This window comes from Diorhabda sublineata, chromosome 11 (genome assembly GCF_026230105.1).
Source record: "Diorhabda sublineata isolate icDioSubl1.1 chromosome 11, icDioSubl1.1, whole genome shotgun sequence".
NCBI classification, from domain to species: domain Eukaryota; kingdom Metazoa; phylum Arthropoda; class Insecta; order Coleoptera; family Chrysomelidae; genus Diorhabda; species Diorhabda sublineata.
In genome coordinates, this window is record NC_079484.1 from 15,285,598 (window position 1) to 15,312,379 (window position 26,782).

Genomic DNA, 26,782 nt, shown 5'->3' on the forward strand with positions numbered 1-26,782 from the left:
TGATTGAACATTTTCGAGATTCATTTCCGCCAATTTAAGTCCAAACACATCATATATTTGAGTGAATTTGCATCGAACATGGTAAGATATCGTCGATTTACATCAATTTAAGCCAATTGAGGTCGATGATCACCATGTCTTGATTGAACATTTTCGAAATCTATTTCCGCCACTTTAAGTCCAAACACATCATAAATTTGAGTGCATTTGCATCTAACATGGTAAGATATCGTCGATTTACATTCATTGAAGCCCATTGAGGTCGATGATTACTATGTTTTGATTGAACATTTTCGAAATCTATGTCCGCCATTTTAAGTCCAACCAAATCATATCTTTGAGTGAATTTGCATCTAACATGGTAAAATATCGTCGATTTACATCCATTTAAGCCCATTGAGGTCGAAGATCACTATGTTTTGATTGAACATTTTAGAAATCTATTTCCGCCATTTAAAGTCCAAACACATCATTTCTTATATATTTGAGTGAATTTGCATCTAACTTGGTGAGATATCTTCGATTTACTTCCATTGAAGCCCATTGAGGTCGATGATCACTATGTTTTGATTTGACATTTTCGAAATCTATTTCCGACATTTTTAGTCCAAACACATCATTTCTTATATATTTGAGTGAATTTGCATCTAACATGGTAAGATATCGTCGATTTACATCCATTGAAGCCCATTGAATTGAGGTCGATGATCACTATGTTTTGTTTGAACATTTTAGAAATCTATTTCCGCTATTTTAAGTCCAAACACATCATTTCTTATATATTCGAGTGAATTTGCATCTAACATGGTAAGATATCGTCGATTTACATCCATTGAAGCCCATTGAGGTCGATGATCACTATGTTTTGATTGTAAATTTTCGAAATCTATTTCCGCCATTTAAAGTCCACACACATCACTTCTTATATATTCGAGTGAATTTGCATCTAACATTGTAAGATATCGTCGATTTACATCCATTGAAGCCCATTGAGGTCGAAGATCACTATGTTTTGATTGAACATTTTCGAAATTCATTTTCGCCAATTTTAATCCAAACACATCATTTCTTATATACTCGAGTGAATTTGCATCTAACTTGTTGAGATATCGTCAATTTACATCCATTTAAGCCAATTGAGGTCGATGATCACCATGTCTTGATTGAACATTTTCGAAATCTATTTCCGCCACTTTAAGTCCAAACACATCATAAATTTGAGTGCATTTGCATCTAACATGGTAAGATATAGTCGATTTACATTCATTGAAGTCCATTGAGGTCGATGATTACTATGTTTTGATTGAACATTTTCGAAATCTATTCCCGCCATTTTAAGTCCAACCAAATCATATCTTTGAGTGAATTTGCATCTAACATGGTAAAATATCGTCGATTTACATCCATTGAAGCCCATTGAGGTCGATGAACACTATGTTTTGTTTGAACATTTTAGAAATCTATTTCCGCCATTTTAAGTCCAAACACATCATTTCTTATATATTCGAGTGAATTTGCATCTAACATGGTAAGATATCGTCGATTTACATTCATTGAAGCCGATTGAGGTCGATGGTCACTCTGTTTTGATTGAATATTTTCGGAATATATTTCCGACATTTTAAGTCCAAACACATCATAAATTTGAAAGCATTTGCATCTAACATGGTAAGATATCGTCGATTTACATTCATTGAAGCCCATTGAGGTCGATGATTACTATGTTTTGATTGAACATTTTCGAGATCTATGTCCGCCATTTTAAGTCCAACCAAATCATATCTTTGAGTGAATTTGCATCTAACATGGTAAAATATCGTCGATTTACATCCATTGAAGCCCATTGAGGTCGATGATCACCATGTTTTGTTTGAACATTTTAGAAATCTATTTCCGCCATTTTAAGTCCAAACACATCATTTCTTATATATTTGAGTGAATTTGCATCTAACATGGTAAGATATCGTCGATTTACATCCATTGAAGCCCATTGAGGTCGATGATCACTATGTTTTGATTGTAAATTTTCGAAATCTATTTCCGCCATTTAAAGTCCACACACATCACTTCTTATATATTCGAGTGAATTTGCATCTAACATTGTAAGATATCGTCGATTTACATCCATTGAAGCCCATTGAGGTCGAAGATCACTATGTTTTGATTGAACATTTTCGAAATTCATTTTCGCCAATTTTAATCCAAACACATCATTTCTTATATACTCGAGTGAATTTGCATCTAACTTGTTGAGATATCGTCAATTTACATCCATTTAAGCCAATTGAGGTCGATGATCACCATGTCTTGATTGAACATTTTCGAAATCTATTTCCGCCACTTTAAGTCCAAACACATCATAAATTTGAGTGCATTTGCATCTAACATGGTAAGATATAGTCGATTTACATTCATTGAAGTCCATTGAGGTCGATGATTACTATGTTTTGATTGAACATTTTCGAAATCTATTCCCGCCATTTTAAGTCCAACCAAATCATATCTTTGAGTGAATTTGCATCTAACATGGTAAAATATCGTCGATTTACATCCATTGAAGCCCATTGAGGTCGATGAACACTATGTTTTGTTTGAACATTTTAGAAATCTATTTCCGCCATTTTAAGTCCAAACACATCATTTCTTATATATTCGAGTGAATTTGCATCTAACATGGTAAGATATCGTCGATTTACATTCATTGAAGCCGATTGAGGTCGATGGTCACTCTGTTTTGATTGAATATTTTCGGAATATATTTCCGACATTTTAAGTCCAAACACATCATAAATTTGAAAGCATTTGCATCTAACATGGTAAGATATCGTCGATTTACATTCATTGAAGCCCATTGAGGTCGATGATTACTATGTTTTGATTGAACATTTTCGAAATCTATGTCCGCCATTTTAAGTCCAACCAAATCATATCTTTGAGTGAATTTGCATCTAACATGGTAAAATATCGTCGATTTACATCCATTGAAGCCCATTGAGGTCGATGATCACCATGTTTTGTTTGAACATTTTAGAAATCTATTTCCGCCATTTTAAGTCCAAACACATCATTTCTTATATATTCGAGTGAATTTGCATCTAACATGGTAAGATATCGTCGATTTACATCCATTGAAGCCCATTGAGGTCGATGATCACTATGTTTTGATTGTAAATTTTCGAAATCTATTTCCGCCATTTAAAGTCCAAACACATCACTTCTTATATATTCGAGTGAATTTGCATCTAACATGGTAAGATATCGTCGATTTACATCCATTGAAGCCCATTGAGGTCGAAGATCACTATGTTTTGATTGAACATTTTAGAAATCTATTTCCGCCATTTAAAGTCCAAACACATCATTTCTTATATATTTGAGTGAATTTGCATCTAACATGGTAAGATATCGTCGATTTACATCCATTGAAGCCCATTGAGGTCGAAGATCACTATGTTTTGATTGAACATTTTCGAAATTCATTTTCGCCAATTTTAGTCCAAACACATCATTTCTCATATACTCGAGTGAATTTGCATCTAACATGGTAAAATATCGTCGATTTACATCCATTGAAGCCTATTGAGGTCGATGATCACTATGTTTTGATTGAACATTTTCGAAATTCATTTCCGCCAATTTAAGTCCAAACACATCATATATTTGAGTGAATTTGCATCTAACATGGTAAAATATCGTCGATTTACATCCATTGAAGCCTATTGAGGTCGATGATCACTATGTTTTGTTTGAACATTTTAGAAATCTATTTCCGCCATTTTAAGTCCAAACACATCATTCCTTATATATTCGAGTGAATTTGCATCTAACATGGTAAGATATCGTCGATTTACATTCATTGAAGCCGATTGAGGTCGATGATCACTATGTTTTGATTGTAAATTTTCGAAATCTATTTCCGCCATTTAAAGTCCAAACACATCACTTCTTATATATTCGAGTGAATTTGCATCTAACATGGTAAGATATCGTCGATTTACATCCATTGAAGCCATTTGAGGTCGAAGATCACTATGTTTAGATTGAACATTTTCGAAATTCATTTTCGCCAATTTTAGTCCAAACACATCATTTCTTATATACTCGAGTGAATTTGCATCTAACTTGGTGAGATATCGTCAATTTACATCCATTTAAGCCAATTGAGGTCGATGATCACCATGTCTTGAATGAACATTTTCGAAATCTATTTCCGCCACTTTAAGTCCAAACACATCACTTCTTATATATTCGAGTGAATTTGCATCTAACATGGTAAGATATCGTCGATTCACATCCATTGAAGCCATTTGAGGTCGAAGATCACTATGTTTAGATTGAACATTTTCGAAATTCATTTTCGCCAATTTTAGTCCAAACACATCATTTCTTATATACTCGAGTGAATTTGCATCTAACATGGTAAAATATCGTCGATTTACATCCATTGAAGCCTATTGAGGTCGATGATCACTATGTTTTGATTGAACATTTTCGAAATTCATTTCCGCCAATTTAAGTCCAAACACATCATATATTTGAGTGAATTTGCATCTAACATGGTAAGATATCGTCGATTAACATCCAATGAAGCCCATTGAGGTCGATGATAACTATGTTTTGATTGAACATTTTCGAAATCTATTTCCGCCACTTTAAGTCCAAACAAATCATATATTTGAGTGAATTTGCATCTAACTTGCTAAGACACGTCGATTTACATCCATTGAAGCCCATTGAGGTCGAAGATCACTATGTTTTGATTGAACATTTTAGAAATCTATTTCCGCCATTTAAAGTCCAAACACATCATTTCTTATATATTTGAGTGAATTTGCATCTAACATGGTAAGATATCGTCGATTTACATCCATTGAAGCCCATTGAGGTCGAAGATCACTATGTTTTGATTGAACATTTTCGAAATTCATTTTCGCCAATTTTAGTCCAAACACATCATTTCTTATATACTCGAGTGAATTTGCATCTAACTTGGTGAGATATCGTCAATTTACATCCATTTAAGCCAATTGAGGTCGATGATCACCATGTCTTGATTGAACATTTTCGAAATCTATTTCCGCCACTTTAAGTCCAAACACATCATAAATTTGAGTGCATTTGCATCTAACATGGTAAGATATCGTCGATTTACATTCATTGAAGCCCATTGAGGTCGATGATTACTATGTTTTGATTGAACATTTTCGAAATCTATTCCCGCCATTTTGAGTCCAAACACATCATAAATTTGAGTGCATTTGCATCTAATATGGTAAGATATCGTCGATTTACATTCATTGAGGCCAATTGAGGTCGATGGTCACTCTGTTTTGATTGAATATTTTCGAAATATATTTCGGACATTTTAAGTCCAAACACATCATAAATTTGAGTGCATTTGCATCTAACATGGTAAGATATCGTCGATTTACATTCATTGAAGCCCATTGAGGTCGATGATTACTATGTATTCATTGAACATTTTCGAAATCTATGTCCGCCATTTTAAGTCCAACCAAATCATATCTTTGAGTGAATTTGCATCTAACATGGTAAAATATCGTCGATTTACATCCATTGAAGCCTATTGAGGTCGATGATCACTATGTTTTGATTGAACATTTTCGAGATTCATTTCCGCCAATTTAAGTCCAAACACATCATAAATTTGAGTGCATTTGCATCTAACATGGTAAGATATCGTCGATTTACATTCGTTGAAGCCCATTGAGGTCGATGATTACTATGTTTTGATTGAACATTTTCGAAATCTATGTCCGCCATTTTAAGTCCAACCAAATCATATCTTTGAGTGAATTTGCATCTAACATGGTAAAATATCGTCGATTTACATCCATTTAAGCCCATTGAGGTCGAAGATCACTATGTTTTGATTTGACATTTTCGAAATCTATTTCCGACATTTTTATTCCAAACACATCATTTCTCATATATTTGAGTGAATTTGCATCTAACATGCTAAGATATCGTCGATTTACATCCATTGAAGCCCATTGAGGTCGATGATCACTAGGTTTTGTTTGAACATTTTAGAAATATATTTCCGCCATTTTAAGTCCAAACACATCATTTCTTAAGAATTCGAGTGAATTTGCATCTAACATGGTAAGATATCGTCGATGTACATCCATTGAAGCCCATTGAGGTCGATGATCACTATGTTTTGATTTGACATTTTCGAAATCTATTTCCGACATTTTTAGTCCAAACACATCATTTCTCATATATTTGAGTGAATTTGCATCTAACATGGTAAGATATCGTCGATTTACATCCATTGAAGCCCATTGAGGTCGATGATAACTAGGTTTTGTTTGAACATTTTAGAAATCTATTTCCGCCATTTTAAGTCCAAACACATCATTTCTTATATATTCGAGTGAATTTGCATCTAACATGGTAAGATATCGTCGATTTACATCCAATGAAGCCCATTGAGGTCGATGATTACTATGTTTTGATTGAACATTTTCGAAATTTTTCCCGCCATTTTAAGTCCAAACACATCATATATTTGAGTGAATTTGCATCTAACATGGTAAGATATCGTCAATTTACATCCAATGAAGCCCATTGAGGTCGATGATCACTATGTTTTGATTGAACATTTTCGAAATTTATTTCCGACATTTTGAGTCCAAACACATCACTTCTTATATATTCGAGTGAATTTGCTTCTAACTTGGTGAGATATAGTCAATTTACATCCATTTAAGCCAATTGAGGTCGATGATCACTATGTTTTGATTGAACATTTTCGAAATCTATTTCCGCCAATTTAAGTCCAAACACATCATATATTTTAGTGAATTTGCATCTAATATGGTAAGATATCGTCGATTTACATCCAATGAAGCCCATTGAGGTCGATGATCACTATGTTTTGATTGAATATTTTCGAAATTCATTTCCCCCAATTTAAGTCCAAACACATCATATATTTTAGTGAATTTGCATTTAATATGGTAAGATATCGTCGATTTACATCCAATGAAGCCCATTGAGGTCGATGATCACTATGTTTTGATTGAACATTTTCGAAATCTATTTCCGCCATTTTAAGACCAAACGAAGAATATATTTGAGTGAATTTGCATCTAACATGGTAAGATATCGTCGATTTTCATCCATTTAAGCCAATTGAGGTCGATGATCACTATGTTTTGATTGAACATTTTCGAAATCTATTTCCGCCATTTTAAGTCCAAACAAATCATATATTTCAGTGAATTTGCATCTAACTTGCTAAGATATCGTCGATTTACATCTATTGAAGCCAATTGAGGTCGAAGATCACTATGTTTTGATTGAACATTTTCGAGATTCATTTCCGCCAATTTGAGTCCAAACACATCATTCCTTATATACTCGAGTGAATTTGCATCTAACTTGGTGAGATATCGTCAATTTACATCCATTTAAGCCAATTGAGGTCGATGATCACCATGTTTTGATTGAACATTTTCGAAATCTATTTCCGCCACTTTAAGTCCAAACAAATCATATATTTGAGTGAATTTGCATCTAACTTGCTAAGACACGTCGATTTACATCCATTGAAGCCCATTGAGGTCGATGATCACTATGTTTTGTTTGAACATTTTAGAAATCAATTTCCGCCATTTTAACTCCAAACACATCATATTTTATATATTTGAGTGAATTTGCATCTAACTTGGTGAGATATCTTCGATTTACTTCCATTGAAGCCCATTGAGGTCGATGATCACTATGTTTTGATTAGACATTTTCGAAATCTATTTCCGACTTTTGAAGTCCAGAGACATCATATATTCGAGTGAATTTGCATCTATCTTGGTAAGATATCGTCGATTTACATCCATCGCAGCCCATTGAGGTCGATGATCACTATGTTTTGTTTGAACATTTTAGAAATCTATTTCCGCCATTTTAAGTCCAAACACATCATATTTTATATATTTGAGTGAATTTGCATCTAACTTGGTGAGATATCTTCGATTTACTTCCATTGAAGCCCATTGAGGTCGATGATCACTATGTTTTGATTTGACATTTTCGAAATCTATCTCCGACATTTGAAGTCCAGAGACATCATATATTCGAGTGAATTTGCATCTAACTTGGTAAGATATCGTCGATTTACATCCAATGAAGCCCATTGAGGTCGATGATTACTATGTTTTGTTTGAACATTTTAGAAATCTATTTCCGCCATGTTAAGTCCAAACACATCATTTTTTATATATTTGAGTGAATTTGCATCTAACATGGTAAGATATCGTCGATTTACATCCATTGAAGCCCATTGAGGTCGATGATCACTATGTTTTGTTTGAACATTTTAGAAATCTATTTCCGCCATTTTAAGTCCAAACACATCATATTTTATATATTTGAGTGAATTTGCATCTAACTTGGTGAGATATCTTCGATTTACTTCCATTGAAGCCCATTGAGGTCGATGATCACTATGTTTTGATTAGACATTTTCGAAATCTATTTCCGCCATTTTAAGTCCAAACACATCATATATTCGAGTGAATTTGCATCTAACATGGTAGGATATCGTCGATTTACATCCATTGAAGCCTATTGAGGTCGATGATCACTATGTTTTGATTGAACATTTTCGAAATTCATTTCCGCAACTTTAAGTCCAAACAAATCATATATTTGAGTGAATTTGCATCTAACTTGCTAAGACACGTCGATTTACATCCATTGAAGCCCATTGAGGTCGATGATCACTATAATTTGTTTGAACATTTTAGAAATCTATTTCCGCCATTTTAAGTCCAAACACATCATATTTTATATATTTGAGTGAATTTGCATCTAACTTGGTGAGATATCTTCGATTTACTTCCATTGAAGCCCATTGAGGTCGATGATCACTATGTTTTGATTAGACATTTTCGAAATCTATTTCCGACATTTGAAGTCCAGAGACATCATATATTCGAGTGAATTTGCATCTAACTTGGTAAGATATCGTCGATTTACATCCATCGCAGCCCATTGAGGTCGATGATCACTAAGTTTTGATTGAACATTTTCGGAAGATATATCCGCCATTTTTAGTCCAAACACATCATATACTTGAGTGAATTTGCATCTAACATGGTAAGATATCGTAGATTTACATCGAATGAAGCCCATTGAAGTCGATGATCACTATGTTTTGTTTGAACATTCTAGAAATCTATTTCCGCCATTTTAAGTACAAACACATCATTTCTTATATATTTGAGTGAATTTGCATCTAACATGGTAAGATATCGTCGATTTACATCCATCGCAGCCCATTGAGGTCGATGATTACTATGTTTTGATTGAACATTTTCGAAATCTATTCCCGCCATTTTAAGTCCAAACACATCATAAATTTGAGTGCGATTGCATCTAATATGGTAAGATATCGTCGATTTACATTCATTGAAGCCGATTTAGGTCGATGGTCACTCCGTTTTGATTGATATTTTCGAAATATATTTCCGACATTTTAAGTCCAAACACATCATGTATTTGAGTGAATTTGCATCTGACTTGGTAAGATATCGTCGATTTACATCCATTGAAGCCCATTGAGGTCGAAGATCACTATGTTTCAATTGAACATTTTCGAAATCTATTTCCGACATTTGAAGTCCAAAGACATCATATATTCGAGTGAATTTGCATCTAACATGGTAAGATATCGTCGATTTATATCCATTGTAGCCCATTGAGGTCGATGATCACTATGTTTTGTTTGAACATTTTAGAAATCTATTTCCGCCATTTTGAGTCCAAACACATCATATTTTATATATTTGAGTGAATTTGCATCTAACTTGGTGAGACATCTTCGATTTACTTCCATTGAAGCCCATTGAGGTCGATGATCACCATGTCTTGATTGAACATTTTCGAAATCTATTTCCGACACTTTAAGTCCAAACAAATCATATATTTGAGTGAATTTGCATCTAACTTGCTAAGACACGTCGATTTACATCCATTGAAGCCCATTGAGGTCGAAGATCACTATGTTTTAATTGAACATTTTCGAAATCTATTTCCGACATTTGAAGTCCAGAGACATCATATATTCGAGTGAATTTGCATCTAACATGGTAAGATATCGTCGATTTACATCCATTGAAGCCCATTGAGGTCGATGATCACTATGTTTTGTTTGAACATTTTAGAAATCTATTTCCGCCATTTTAAGTCCAAACACATCATATTTTATATATTTGAGTGAATTTGCATCTAACTTGGTGAGATATCTTCGATTTACTTCCATTGAAGCCCATTGAGGTCGATGATCACTATGTTTTGATTAGACATTTTCGAAATCTATTTCCGACATTCGAAGTCCAAAGACATCATATATTCGAGTGAATTTGCATCTAACTTGGTAAGATATCTTCGATTTACATCCATTGAAGCCCATTGAGGTCGATGATCACCATGTCTTGATTGAACATTTTCGAAATCTATTTCCGACACTTTAAGTCCAAACAAATCATATATTTGAGTGAATTTGCATCTAACTTGCTAAGACACGTCGATTTACATCCATTGAAGCCCATTGAGGTCGAAGATCACTATGTTTTAATTGAACATTTTCGAAATCTATTTCCGACATTTGAAGTCCAGAGACATCATATATTCGAGTGAATTTGCATCTAACATGGTAAGATATCGTCGATTTACATCCATTGAAGCCCATTGAGGTCGATGATCACTATGTTTTGTTTGAACATTTTAGAAATCTATTTCCGCCATTTTAAGTCCAAACACATCATATTTTATATATTTGAGTGAATTTGCATCTAACTTGGTGAGATATCTTCGATTTACTTCCATTGAAGCCCATTGAGGTCGATGATCACTATGTTTTGATTAGACATTTTCGAAATCTATTTCCGACATTCGAAGTCCAAAGACATCATATATTTGAGTGAATTTGCATCTAACATGGTAAGATATCGTCGATTTTCATTCATTGAAACCGATTGAGATCGATGGTCACTCTGTTTTGATTGAACATTTTCGAAACATATATCCGCCATTTTAAGTCCAAACATCATATATTCGAGTGAATTTGCATCTAACTTGGTAAGATATCTTCGATTTACATCCATTGAAGCCTATTGAGGTCGATGATCACTATGTTTTGATTGAACATTTTCGAAATCTATTTCCGCCAATTTAAGTCCAAACACATCATATATTTTAGTGAATTTGCATTTAATATGGTAAGATATCGTCGATTTACATCCAATGAAGCCCATTGAGGTCGATGATCACTATGTTTTGATTGAACATTTTCGAAATTCATTTCCGCCACTTTAAGTCCAAACAAATCATATATTTGAGTGAATTTGCATCTAACTTGCTAAGACACGTCGATTTACATCCATTGAAGCCCATTGAGGTCGAAGATCACTATGTTTTAATTGAACATTTTCGAAATCTATTTCCGACATTTGAAGTCCAAAGACATCATATATTCGAGTGAATTTGCATCTAACATGGTAAGTTATCGTCGATTTACATCCATTGAAGCCCATTGAGGTCGATGATCACTATAATTTGTTTGAACATTCTAGAAATCTATTTCCGCCATTTTAAGTCCAAACACATCATATTTTATATATTTGAGTGAATTTGCATCTAACTTGGTGAGATATCTTCGATTTACTTCCATTGAAGCCCATTGAGGTCGATGATCACTATGTTTTGATTAGACATTTTCGAAATCTATTTCCGACATTTGAAGTCCAGAGACATCATATATTCGAGTGAATTTGCATCTAACATGGTAAGTTATCGTCGATTTACATCCATTGAAGCCCATTGAGGTGGATGATCACTATAATTTGTTTGAACATTCCAGAAATCTATTTCCGCCATTTTAAGTCCAAACACATCATATTTTATATATTTGAGTGAATTTGCATCTAACTTGGTGAGATATCTTCGATTTACTTCCATTGAAGCCCATTGAGGTCGATGATCACTATAATTTGTTTTAACATTCTAGAAATCTATTTCCGCCATTTTAAGTCCAAACACATCATATTTTATATATTTGAGTGAATTTGCATCTAACTTGTTAAGATATCGTCGATTTACATCCATCGCAGCCCATTGAGGTCGATGATCACTAAGTTTTGATTGAACATTTTCGGAAGATATATCCGCCATTTTTAGTCCAAACACATCATATACTTGAGTGAATTTGCATCTAACATGGTAAGATATCGTAGATTTACATCCATCGCAGCCCATTGAGGTCGATGATCACTATGTTTTGTTTGAACATTTTAGAAATCTATTTCAGCCATTTTAAGTCCAAACACATCATTTCTTATATATTTGAGTGAATTTGCATCCAACTTGGTAAGATATCGTCGATTTACATCCATCGCAGCCCATTGAGGTCGATGATCACTATGTTTTGTTTGAACATTCTAGAAATCTATTTCCGCCATTTTAAGTACAATTACATCATTTCTTATATATTTGAGTGAATTTGCATCCAACTTGGTGAGATATCGTCGATTTACATCCATCGCAGCCCATTGAGGTCGATGATTACTATGTTTTGATTGAACATTTTCGAAATCTATTCCCGCCATTTTAAATCCAAACACATCATAAATTTGAGTGCGATTGCATCTAATATGGTAAGATATCGTCGATTTACATTCATTGAAGCCGATTGAGGTCGATGGTCACTCTGTTTTGATTGATATTTTCGAAATATATTTCCGACATTTTAAGTCCAAACACATCATGTATTTGAGTGAATTTGCATCTGACTTGGTAAGATATCGTCGATTTACATCCATCGCAGCCCATTGAGGTCGATGATCACTATGTTTTGTTTGAACATTTTAGAAATCTATTTCAGCCATTTTAAGTCCAAACACATCATTTCTTATATATTTGAGTGAATTTGCATCCAACTTGGTAAGATATCGTCGATTTACATCCATCGCAGCCCATTGAGGTCGATGATCACTATGTTTTGATTGTAAATTTTCGAATTCTATTTCCGCCATTTTAAGTCCAAACAAATTATATATTTGAGTGAATTTGCATCTAACATGGTGAAATATCGTCGATTTACATCCATTGAAGCCTATTGAGGTCGATGATCACTATGTTTTGATTGAACATTTTCGAAATTCATTTCCGCCATTTTAAGTCCAAACACATCATTTCTTATATATTTGAGTGAATTTGCATCCAACTTGGTAAGATATCATCGATTTACATCCATCGCAGCCCATTGAGGTCGATGATCACTATGTTTTGATTGTAAATTTTCGTATTCTATTTCCGCCATTTTAAGTCCAAACACATCATATATTCGAGTGAATTTGCATCTAACATGGTAGGATATCTTCGATTTACATCCATTGAAGCCCATTGAGGTCGATGGTCACTCTGTTTTGATTGAATATTTTCGAAATCTATTTCCGCCATTTTAAGTCCAAACACATCATATATTTGAGTGAATTTGCATCTAACATGGTAAGATACCTTAGATTTACATCGAATGAAGCCCATTGAGGTCGATGATCACTATGTTTTGTTTGAACATTTTAGAAATCTATTTCCGCCATTTTAAGTCCAAACACATCATTTCTTATATATTTAAGTGAATTTGCATCTAACTTGGTAAGATATCGTCGATTTACATCCATCGCAGCCCATTGAGGTCGATGATCACTATGTTTTGATTGAACATTCTCGAAATCTATTTCCGCCTTTTTAAGTCCAAACACATCATATATTTGAGTGAATTTGCATCTAACATGGTAAGATATCTTAGATTTACATCGAATGAAGCCCATTGAGGTCGATGATCACTATGTTTTGTTTGAACATTTTCGAAATCTATTTCCGCCATTTTAAGTCCAAACACATCATTTCTTATATATTTGAGTGAATTTGCATCCAACTTGGTAAGATATCATCGATTTACATCCATCGCAGCCCATTGAGGTCGATGATCACTATGTTTTGATTGTAAATTTTCGTATTCTATTTCCGCCATTTTAAGTCCAAACACATCATATATTCGAGTGAATTTGCATCTAACATGGTAGGATATCTTCGATTTACATCCATTGAAGCCCATTGAGGACGATGGTCACTCTGTTTTGATTGAATATTTTCGAAATCTATTTCCGCCATTTTAAGTCCAAACACATCATATATTTGAGTGAATTTGCATCTAACAGGGTAAGATATCGTCGATTTACATTCATTGAAGCCGATTGAGGTCGATGGTCACTCTGTTTTGATTGAATATTTTCGAAATATATTTCCGACATTTTAAGTCCAAACACATCATAAATTTGAGTGCATTTGCATCTAACATGGTAAGATATCGTCGATTTACATTCATTGAAGCCCATTGAGGTCGATGATTACTATGTTTTGATTGAACATTTTCGAAATCTATTTCCGCCACTTTAAGTCCAAACAAATCATATATTTGAGTGAATTTGCATCTATCTTGCTAAGATATCGTCGATTTACATCCATTGAAGCCCATTGAGGTCGAAGATCACTATGTTTTGATTGAACATTTTCGAAATCTATTTCCGCCATTTTAATTCAAAACAAATCATATATTTGAGTGAATTTTAGTCCAAACACATCATTTCTTATATACTCGAGTGAATTTGCATCTAACTTGGTGAGATATCGTCAATTTACATCCATTAAAGCCAATTGAGGTCGATGATCACCATGAATTTGCATCTAACTTGCTAAGACACGTCGATTTACATCCACTGAAGCCCATTGAGGTCGGAGATCACTATGTTTTAATTGAACATTTTCGAAATCTATTTCCGACATTTGAAGTCCAGAGACATCATATATTCGAGTGAATTTGCATCTAACATGGTAAGATATCGTCGATTTACATCCATTGAAGCCCATTGAGGTCGATGATCACTATGTTTCGAAATCTATTTCCGCCATTTTAAGTGCAAACACATCATATACTTGAGTGAATTTATATCTAACATGGTAAGATATCGTAGATTTACATCGAATGAAGCCCATTGAGGTCGATGATCACTATGTTTTGTTTGAACATTCTAGAAATCTTTTTCCGCCATTTTAAGTCCAAACACATCATTTCTTATATATTTGAGTGAATTTGCATCTAACTTGGTAAGATATCGTCAATTTACATCCATTTAAGCCAATTGAGGTCGATGATCACTATGTTTTGATTGAACATTTTCGAAATCTATTTCCGCCATTTTAAGTCCAAACAAATCATATATTTGAGTGAATTTGCATCTAACTTGCTAAGACATCGTCGATTTACATCTATTGAAGCCCATTGAGGTTGAAGATCACTATATTTTGATTGAACATTTTCGAAATCTATTTCCGCCACTTTAAGTCCAAACAAATCATATATTTGAGTGAATTTGCATCTATCTTGCTAAGATATCGTCGATTTACATCCATTGAAGCCCATTGAGGTCGAAGATCACTATGTTTTGATTGAACATTTTCGAAATCTATTTCCGCCATTTTAATTCAAAACAAATCATATATTTGAGTGAATTTTAGTCCAAACACATCATTTCTTATATACTCGAGTGAATTTGCATCTAACTTGGTGAGATATCGTCAATTTACATCCATTAAAGCCAATTGAGGTCGATGATCACCATGAATTTGCATCTAACTTGCTAAGACACGTCGATTTACATCCACTGAAGCCCATTGAGGTCGGAGATCACTATGTTTTAATTGAACATTTTCGAAATCTATTTCCGACATTTGAAGTCCAGAGACATCATATATTCGAGTGAATTTGCATCTAACATGGTAAGATATCGTCGATTTACATCCATTGAAGCCCATTGAGGTCGATGATCACTATGTTTCGAAATCTATTTCCGCCATTTTAAGTGCAAACACATCATATACTTGAGTGAATTTATATCTAACATGGTAAGATATCGTAGATTTACATCGAATGAAGCCCATTGAGGTCGATGATCACTATGTTTTGTTTGAACATTCTAGAAATCTTTTTCCGCCATTTTAAGTCCAAACACATCATTTCTTATATATTTGAGTGAATTTGCATCTAACTTGGTAAGATATCGTCAATTTACATCCATTTAAGCCAATTGAGGTCGATGATCACTATGTTTTGATTGAACATTTTCGAAATCTATTTCCGCCATTTTAAGTCCAAACAAATCATATATTTGAGTGAATTTGCATCTAACTTGCTAAGTCATCGTCGATTTACATCTATTGAAGCCCATTGAGGTTGAAGATCACTATATTTTGATTGAACATTTTCGAAATCTATTTCCGCCACTTTAAGTCCAAACAAATCATATATTTGAGTGAATTTGCATCTATCTTGCTAAGATATCGTCGATTTACATCCATTGAAGCCCATTGAGGTCGAAGATCACTATGTTTTGATTGAACATTTTCGAAATCTATTTCCGCCATTTTAATTCAAAACAAATCATATATTTGAGTGAATTTTAGTCCAAACACATCATTTCTTATATACTCGAGTGAATTTGCATCTAACTTGGTGAGATATCGTCAATTTACATCCATTAAAGCCAATTGAGGTCGATGATCACCATGAATTTGCATCTAACTTGCTAAGACACGTCGATTTACATCCACTGAAGCCCATTGAGGTCGAAGATCACTATGTTTTAATTGAACATTTTCGAAATCTATTTCCGACATTTGAAGTCCAGAGACATCATATATTCGAGTGAATTTGCATCTAACATGGTAAGATATCGTCGATTTACATCCATTGAAGCCCATTGAGGTCGATGATCACTATGTTTCGAAATCTATTTCCGCCATTTTAAGTGCAAACACATCATATACTTGAGTGAATTTATATCTAACATGGTAAGATATCGTAGATTTACATCGAATGAAGCCCATTGAGGTCGATGATCACTATGTTTTGTTTGAACATTCTAGAAATCTTTTTCCGCCATTTTAAGTCCAAACACATCATTTCTTATATATTTGAGTGAATTTGCATCTAACTTGGTAAGATATCGTCAATTTACATCCATTTAAGCCAATTGAGGTCGATGATCACTATGTTTTGATTGAACATTTTCGAAATCTATTTCCGCCATTTTAAGTCCAAACAAATCATATATTTGAGTGAATTTGCATCTAACTTGCTAAGACATCGTCGATTTACATCTATTGAAGCCCATTGAGGTTGAAGATCACTATATTTTGATTGAACATTTTCGAAATCTATGTCCGTCATTTTAAGTCCAACCAAATCATATCTTTGAGTGAATTTGCATCTAACATGGTAAAATATCGTCGATTTACATCCATTGAAGCCTATTGAGGTCGATGATCACTATGTTTTGATTGAACATTTTCGAAATCTATTTCCGACATTTTAAGTCCAAACACATCATAAATTTGAGTGCATTTGCATCTAACATGGTAAGATATCGTCGATTTACATCCATCGCAGCCCATTGAGGTCGATGATCACTATGTTTTGATTGTAAATTTTCGAATTCTATTTCCGCCATTTTAAGTCCAAACACATCATATATTCGAGTGAATTTGCATCTAACATGGTAAGATATCTTCGATTTACATCCATTGAAGCCCATTGAGGTCGATGGTCCCTCTGTTTTGATTGAATATTTTCGAAATCTATTTCCGCCATTTTAAGTCCAAACACATCACATATTTGAGTGAATTTGCATCTAACATGGTAAGATATCGTCGATTTACATTCATTGAAGCCGATTGAGGTCGATGGTCACTCTGTTTTGATTGAATATTTTCGAAATCTATTTCCGCCATTTTAAGTCCAAACACATCACATATTTGAGTGAATTTGCATCTAACATGGTAAGATATCGTCGATTTACATTCATTGAAGCCGATTGAGGTCGATGGTCACTCTGTTTTGATTGAACATTTTCGAAATTCATTTCCGCCACTTAAAGTCCAAACAAATCATATATTTGAGTGAATTTGCATCTAACATGGTAAGATATCGTCGATTTACATCCATTGAAGCCCATTGAGGTCGATGATTACTATGTTTTGATTGAACATTTCCGAAATCTATTCCCGCCATTTTAAGTCCAAACACATCATAAAACTGAGTGCATTTGCATCTAATATGGTAAGATATCGTCGATTTACATCCATTGAAGCCTATTGAGGTCGATGATCACTATGTTTTGATTGAACATTTTCGAAATCTATTTCCAACATTTTGAGTAGAAACACATCATTTCTTATATATTCGAGTGAATTTGCATCTAACTTGCTAAGATATCGTCGATTTACATCTATTGAAGCCCATTGAGGTCGAAGATCACTATATTTTGATTGAACATTTTCGAAATCTATGTCCGCCATTTTAAGTCCAACCAAATCATATCTTTGAGTGAATTTCCATTTAACACGGTAAAATATCGTCGATTTACATCCATTGAAGCCTATTGAGGTCGATGATCACTATGTTTTGATTGAACATTTTCGAAATCTATTTCCGACATTTTAAGTCCAAACACATCATAAATTTGAGTGCATTTGCATCTAACATGGTAAGATATCGTCGATTTACATCCAATGAAGCCCATTGAGGTCGATGATTACTATGTTTTGATTGAACATTTCAGAAATCTATTTCCGCCATTTTAAGTCCAAACACATCATTTCTTATATATTCGAGTGAATTTGCATCTAACTTGGTGAGATATCGTCAATTTACATCCATTTAAGCCAATTGAGGTCGATGATCACTATGTTTTGATTGAACATTTTCGAAATCTATTTCCGCCATTTAAGTCAAAACAAATCATATCTTTGAGTGAATTTGCATCTAACATGGTGAAATATCGTCGATTTACATCCATTGAAGCCTATTGAGGTCGATGATCACTATGTTTTGATTGAACATTTCCGAAATTCATTTCCGCCAATTTGAGTCCAAACACATGATTTCTTATATATTCGAGTGACTTTGCATCTTACTTGGTGAGATATCGTCAATTTACATCCATTTAAGCCAATTGAGGTCGATGATCACCATGTTTTGATTGAAAATTTTCGAAATCTATTTCCGCCACTTTAAGTCCAAACAAATCATATATTTGAGTGAATTTGCATCTAACTTGCTGAGATATCGTCGATTTACATCTATTGAAGCCCATTGAGGTCGAAGATTACTATATTTTGAGTGAACATTTTCGAAATCTATGCCCGCCATTTTAAGTCCAACCAAATCATATCTTTGAGTGAATTTGCATCTAACATGGTAAAATATCGTCGATTTACATCCATTGAAGCCTATTGAGGTCGATGATCACTATGTTTTGATTGAACATTTCCGAAATTCATTTCCGCCAATTTGAGTCCAAACACATCATTTCTTATATATTCGAGTGAATTTGCATCTAACTTGGTAAGATATCGTCAATTTACATCCATTTAAGCCAATTGAGGTCGATGATCACTATGTTTTGATTGAACATTTTCGAAATCTATTTCCGCCATTTTAAGTCCAAACAAATCATATATTTGAGTGAATTTGCATCTAACTTGCTAAGATATCGTCGATTTACATCTATTGAAGCCCATTGAGGTCGAAGATCACTATATTTTGATTGAACATTTTCGAAATCTATGTCCGCCATTTTAAGTCCAACCAAATCATATCTTTGAGTGAATTTGCATCTAACATGGTAAAATATCGTCGATTTACATCCATTGAAGCCTATTGAGGTCGATGATCACTATGTTTTGATTGAACATTTCCGAAATTCATTTCCGCCAATTTGAGTCCAAACACATCATTTCTTATATATTCGAGTGAATTTGCATCTAACTTGGTGAGATATCGTCAATTTACATCCATTTAAGCCAATTGAGGTCGATGATCACTATGTTTTGATTGAACATTTTCGAAATCTATTTCCGAAATTTTAAGTCAAAACAAATCATATATTTGAGTGAACTTGCATCTAACTTGCTAAGATATCGTCGATTTACATCTATTGAAGCCCATTGAGGTCGAAGATTACTATATTTTGAGTGAACATTTTCGAAATCTATGTCCGCCATTTTAAGTCCAACCAAATCATATCTTTGAGTGAATTTGCATCTAACATGGTAAGATATCGTCGATTTACATCCATTGAAGCCTATTGAGGTCGATGATCACTATGTTTTGATTGAACATTTCCGAAATTCATTTCCGCCAATTTGAGTCCAAACACATCATTTCTTATATATTCGAGTGACTTTGCATCTTACTTGGTGAGATATCGTCAATTTACATCCATTTAAGCCAATTGAGGTCGATGATCACCATGTTTTGATTGAACATTTTCGAAATCTATTTCCGCCACTTTAAGTCCAAACAAATCATATATTTGAGTGAATTTGCATCTAACTTGCTAAGATATCGTCGATTTACATCTATTGAAGCCCATTGAGGTCGAAGATTACTATATTTTGAGTGAACATTTTCGAAATCTATGTCCGCCATTTTAAGTCCAACCAAATCATATCTTTGAGTGAATTTGCATCTAACATGGTAAAATATCGTCGATTTACATCCATTGAAGCCTATTGAGGTCGATGATCACTATGTTTTGATTGAACATTTTCGAAATCTATGTCCGCCATTTTAAGTCCAACCAAATCATATCTTTGAGTGAATTTGCATCTAACATGGTAAAATATCGTCGATTTACATCCATTGAAGCCTATTGAGGTCGATGATCACTATGTTTTGATTGAACATTTCCGAAATTCATTTCCGCCAATTTGAGTCCAAACACATCATTTCTTATATATTCGAGTGAATTTGCATCTAACTTGGTGAGATATCGTCAATTTACATCTATTGAAGCCCATTGAGGTCGAAGATTACTATATTTTGAGTGAACATTTTCGAAATCTATGTCCGCCATTTTAAGAATTTGCATCTAACTTGGGAAGATATCGTCGATTTACATCCATCGCAGCCCATTGAGGTCGATGATAACTATGTTTTGATTGTAAATTTTCGAATTCTATTTCCGTCATTTTAAGTCCAAACACATCATATATTCGAGTGAATTTGCATCTAACATGGTAAGATATCTTCGATTTACATCCATTGAAGTCCATTGAGGTCGATGGTCACTCTGTTTTGATTGAATATTTTCGAAATATATTTCCGACATTTTAAGTCCAAACACATCATAAATTTCAGTGCATTTGCATCGAACATGGTAAGATATCGTCGATTTACATTCATTGAAGCCCATTGAGGTCGATGATTACTATGTTTTGATTGAACATTTCCGAAATCTATTCCCGCCATTTTAAGTCCAAACACATCATAAAACTGAGTGCATTTGCATCTAATATGGGAAGATATCGTCGATTTACATCCATCGCAGCCCATTGAGGTCGATGATAACTATGTTTTGATTGTAAATTTTCGAATTCTATTTCCGTCATTTTAAGTCCAAACACATCATATATTCGAGTGAATTTGCATCTAACATGGTAAGATATCTTCGATTTACATCCATTGAAGTCCATTGAGGTCGATGGTCACTCTGTTTTGATTGAATATTTTCGAAATATATTTCCGACATTTTAAGTCCAAACACATCATAAATTTCAGTGCATTTGCATCGAACATGGTAAGATATCGTCGATTTACATCCATTGAAGCCCATTGAGGTCGATGATTACTATGTTTTGATTGAACATTTCCGAAATCTATTCCCGCCATTTTAAGTCCAAACACATCATAAAACTGAGTGCATTTGCATCTAATATGGTAAGATATCGTCGATTTACATCCATTGAAGCCTATTGAGGTCGATGATCACTATGTTTTGATTGAACATTTTCGAAATCTATTTCCAACATTTTGAGTAGAAACACATCATTTCTTATATATTCGAGTGAATTTGCATCTAACTTGCTAAGATATCGTCGATTTACATCTATTGAAGCCCATTGAGGTCGAAGATCACTATATTTTGATTGAACATTTTCGAAATCTATGTCCGCCATTTTAAGTCCAACCAAATCATATCTTTGAGTGAATTTCCATTTAACACGGTAAAATATCGTCGATTTACATCCATTGAAGCCTATTGAGGTCGATGATCACTATGTTTTGATTGAACATTTTCGAAATCTATTTCCGACATTTTAAGTCCAAACACATCATAAATTTGAGTGCATTTGCATCTAACATGGTAAGATATCGTCGATTTACATCCAATGAAGCCCATTGAGGTCGATGATTACTATGTTTTGATTGAACATTTCAGAAATCTATTTCCGCCATTTTAAGTCCAAACACATCATTTCTTATATATTCGAGTGAATTTGCATCTAACTTGGTGAGATATCGTCAATTTACATCCATTTAAGCCAATTGAGGTCGATGATCACTATGTTTTGATTGAACATTTTCGAAATCTATTTCCGCCATTTAAGTCAAAACAAATCATATCTTTGAGTGAATTTGCATCTAACATGGTGAAATATCGTCGATTTACATCCATTGAAGCCTATTGAGGTCGATGATCACTATGTTTTGATTGAACATTTCCGAAATTCATTTCCGCCAATTTGAGTCCAAACACATGATTTCTTATATATTCGAGTGACTTTGCATCTTACTTGGTGAGATATCGTCAATTTACATCCATTTAAGCCAATTGAGGTCGATGATCACCATGTTTTGATTGGAAATTTTCGAAATCTATTTCCGCCACTTTAAGTCCAAACAAATCATATATTTGAGTGAATTTGCATCTAACTTGCTGAGATATCGTCGATTTACATCTATTGAAGCCCATTGAGGTCGAAGATTACTATATTTTGAGTGAACATTTTCGAAATCTATGCCCGCCATTTTAAGTCCAACCAAATCATATCTTTGAGTGAATTTGCATCTAACATGGTAAAATATCGTCGATTTACATCCATTGAAGCCTATTGAGGTCGATGATCACTATGTTTTGATTGAACATTTCCGAAATTCATTTCCGCCAATTTGAGTCCAAACACATCATTTCTTATATATTCGAGTGAATTTGCATCTAACTTGGTAAGATATCGTCAATTTACATCCATTTAAGCCAATTGAGGTCGATGATCACTATGTTTTGATTGAACATTTTCGAAATCTATTTCCGCCATTTTAAGTCCAAACAAATCATATATTTGAGTGAATTTGCATCTAACTTGCTAAGATATCGTCGATTTACATCTATTGAAGCCCATTGAGGTCGAAGATCACTATATTTTGATTGAACATTTTCGAAATCTATGTCCGCCATTTTAAGTCCAACCAAATCATATCTTTGAGTGAATTTGCATCTAACATGGTAAAATATCGTCGATTTACATCCATTGAAGCCTATTGAGGTCGATGATCACTATGTTTTGATTGAACATTTCCGAAATTCATTTCCGCCAATTTGAGTCCAAACACATCATTTCTTATATATTCGAGTGAATTTGCATCTAACTTGGTGAGATATCGTCAATTTACATCCATTTAAGCCAATTGAGGTCGATGATCACTATGTTTTGATTGAACATTTTCGAAATCTATTTCCGAAATTTTAAGTCAAAACAAATCATATATTTGAGTGAACTTGCATCTAACTTGCTAAGATATCGTCGATTTACATCTATTGAAGCCCATTGAGGTCGAAGATTACTATATTTTGAGTGAACATTTTCGAAATCTATGTCCGCCATTTTAAGTCCAACCAAATCATATCTTTGAGTGAATTTGCATCTAACATGGTAAGATATCGTCGATTTACATCCATTGAAGCCTATTGAGGTCGATGATCACTATGTTTTGATTGAACATTTCCGAAATTCATTTCCGCCAATTTGAGTCCAAACACATCATTTCTTATATATTCGAGTGACTTTGCATCTTACTTGGTGAGATATCGTCAATTTACATCCATTTAAGCCAATTGAGGTCGATGATCACCATGTTTTGATTGAACATTTTCGAAATCTATTTCCGCCACTTTAAGTCCAAACAAATCATATATTTGAGTGAATTTGCATCTAACTTGCTAAGATATCGTCGATTTACATCTATTGAAGCCCATTGAGGTCGAAGATTACTATATTTTGAGTGAACATTTTCGAAATCTATGTCCGCCATTTTAAGTCCAACCAAATCATATCTTTGAGTGAATTTGCATCTAACATGGTAAAATATCGTCGATTTACATCCATTGAAGCCTATTGAGGTCGATGATCACTATGTTTTGATTGAACATTTTCGAAATCTATGTCCGCCATTTTAAGTCCAACCAAATCATATCTTTGAGTGAATTTGCATCTAACATGGTAAAATATCGTCGATTTACATCCATTGAAGCCTATTGAGGTCGATGATCACTATGTTTTGATTGAACATTTCCGAAATTCATTTCCGCCAATTTGAGTCCAAACACATCATTTCTTATATATTCGAGTGAATTTGCATCTAACTTGGTGAGATATCGTCAATTTACATCTATTGAAGCCCATTGAGGTCGAAGATTACTATATTTTGAGTGAACATTTTCGAAATCTATGTCCGCCATTTTAAGAATTTGCATCTAACTTGGGAAGATATCGTCGATTTACATCCATCGCAGCCCATTGAGGTCGATGATAACTATGTTTTGATTGTAAATTTTCGAATTCTATTTCCGTCATTTTAAGTCCAAACACATCATATATTCGAGTGAATTTGCATCTAACATGGTAAGATATCTTCGATTTACATCCATTGAAGTCCATTGAGGTCGATGGTCACTCTGTTTTGATTGAATATTTTCGAAATATATTTCCGACATTTTAAGTCCAAACACATCATAAATTTCAGTGCATTTGCATCGAACATGGTAAGATATCGTCGATTTACATTCATTGAAGCCCATTGAGGTCGATGATTACTATGTTTTGATTGAACATTTTCGAAATCTATTCCCGCCATTTGAAGTCCAAACACATCATAAAACTGAGTGCATTTGCATCTAATATGGTAAGATATCGTCGATTTACATTCATCGAAGTCGATTGAGGTCGATGGTCACTCTGTTTTGATTGATATTTTCGAAATATATTTTCGACATCTTAAGTCCAAACACATCATGTCTTTGAGAGAATTTGCATCGAACATGGTAAGATATCGTCGATTTACATCCATTCAAGCCAATTGAGGTCGATGATCACTATGTTTTGATTGAACATTTTCGAAATCTATTTCCGCCATTTTAAGTCCTAACACATCATATACTTGAGTGAATTTGCATCTAACATGGTAAGTTATCGTAGATTTACATCGAATGAAGCTCATTGAGGTCGATGATCACTATGTTTTGTTTGAACATTTTAGAAATCTATTTCCGCCATTTTAAGTCCAAACACATCATTTCTTATACATTTGAGTGAATTTGCATCCAACTTGGTAAGATATCGTCGATTTACATCCATCGCAGCCCATTGAGGTCGATGATCACTATGTTTTGATTGTAAATTTTCGAATTCTATTTCCGCCATTTTAAGTCCAAACACATCATATATTCGAGTGAATTTGCAACAAACATGGTAAGATATCTTCGATTTACATTCATTGAAGCCCATTGAGGTCGATGGTCACTCTGTTTCGATTGAATATTTTCGAAATCTATTTCCGTTATTTTAAGTCCAAACACATCATATATTTGAGTGAATTTGCATCTAACATGGTAAGATATCGTCGATTTACATTCATTGAAGCCGATTGAGGTCGATGGTCACTCTGTTTTGATTGAATATTTTAGAAATCTATTTCCGTCATTTTGAGTCCAAACACATCATTTCTTATATATTTGAGTGAATTTGCATCTACCTTGGTAAGATGTCGTCGATTTACATCCATCGCAGCCCATTGAGGTCGATGATCACTATGTTTTGATTGAACATCTTCGAAATCTATTTCCGCCATTTTAAGTCCAAACAAATCATATACTTGAGTGAACTTGCATCTAACATGGTAAGATATCGTCGATTTACATTCATTGGAGCCGATTGAGGTCGATGGTCACTCTGTTTTGATTGAATATTTTAGAAATCTATTTCCGCCATTTTGAGTCCAAACACATCATTTCTTATATATTCGAGTGAATTTGCATCTAACTTGGTGAGATATCGTCAATTTACATCCATTTAAGCCAATTGAGGTCGATGATCACCATGTTTTGATTGAACATTTTCGAAATCTATTTCCGCCATTTTGAGTCCAAACAAATCATATATTTGAGTGAATTTGCATCTAACTTGCTAAGATATCGTCGATTTACATCCATTGGAGCCCATTGAGGTCGAAGATCACTATGTTTTGATTGAACATTTTATAAATCTATTTCCGCCATTTGAGTGCAAACACATCATATACTTGAGTGAATTTATATCTAACATGGTAAGATATCGTAGATTTACATCGAATGAAGCCCATTGAGGTCGATGATCACTATGTTTTGTTTGAACATTCTAGAAATCTTTTTCCGCCATTTTAAGTCCAAACACATCATTTCTTATATATTTGAGTGAATTTGCATCTAACTTGGGAAGATATCGTCGATTTACATCCATCGCAGCCCATTGAGGTCGATGATAACTATGTTTTGATTGTAAATTTTCGAATTCTATTTCCGTCATTTTAAGTCCAAAC